The sequence below is a fragment of the Haliaeetus leucocephalus genome, unplaced genomic scaffold (assembly GCF_000737465.1).
Source record: "Haliaeetus leucocephalus isolate CR32 unplaced genomic scaffold, Haliaeetus_leucocephalus-4.0 Scaffold349, whole genome shotgun sequence".
NCBI lineage: Eukaryota > Metazoa > Chordata > Aves > Accipitriformes > Accipitridae > Haliaeetus > Haliaeetus leucocephalus.
In genome coordinates this window covers 11219-11918 of record NW_010972785.1, presented here as the reverse complement: position 1 = coordinate 11918, position 700 = coordinate 11219, and positions in this window count along the sequence as shown.

Sequence of the window (700 nt, the reverse complement as noted above, 5' to 3'; positions counted from 1 at the left end):
TGAAGTCTTGGGGAAAAACCACAAAGGAACAACGAGAAGCTTAAAAGTGTGATCCGGATGCAGGACTGAGTTCATGACCATGGCCATATGCTTGCTGACCACCCTCAGCTTTTCCCTAAGCTAATGGGACTGCAGGAGCTTGGCATTTCTGATTTAATGCCTTTCTCTGTTATCAATGAGGTGAAAAATGTAACTTTTATTGTTGCATGTAGGAGTCGGGTGTCCAGCTGTAAAGCATTACCTTGAAATGGATGATTAGTTTGATCCATATTCAACCCTACTGCTTTCTTATGCTGTACATTTTTTTTAATTTCTAGTTCTTACTCATTAAATTTATGGTGCATCGTAATATGCGTCTTGCAATGTTCTTCCTCTCTCTTCCTCTTTGGAGCCTTTTGTGGGAGAAATTTGCCTGTGTATAAATTCTCAGTACCAGGCAGATCTTCATTTAAATCATACCATACCAATTAGTAAGGAGGTAATCATAGATAGATGTAGCAATGGGTAATACCCCTTTTTTCATAGATATATTTTCCCTCAGTCACACTTCTTTAAGTACAATATGAAACAATCATTCCTGGCTAACAAACAATAAATGGGGAGAAATAGGTGGGAAAAGTAACACTGTCTTACAGGCAATATATCATTTCATCACTTGGTATTCCAATTCATTGGAGCTCATAAAATCTCAGCAATCTCT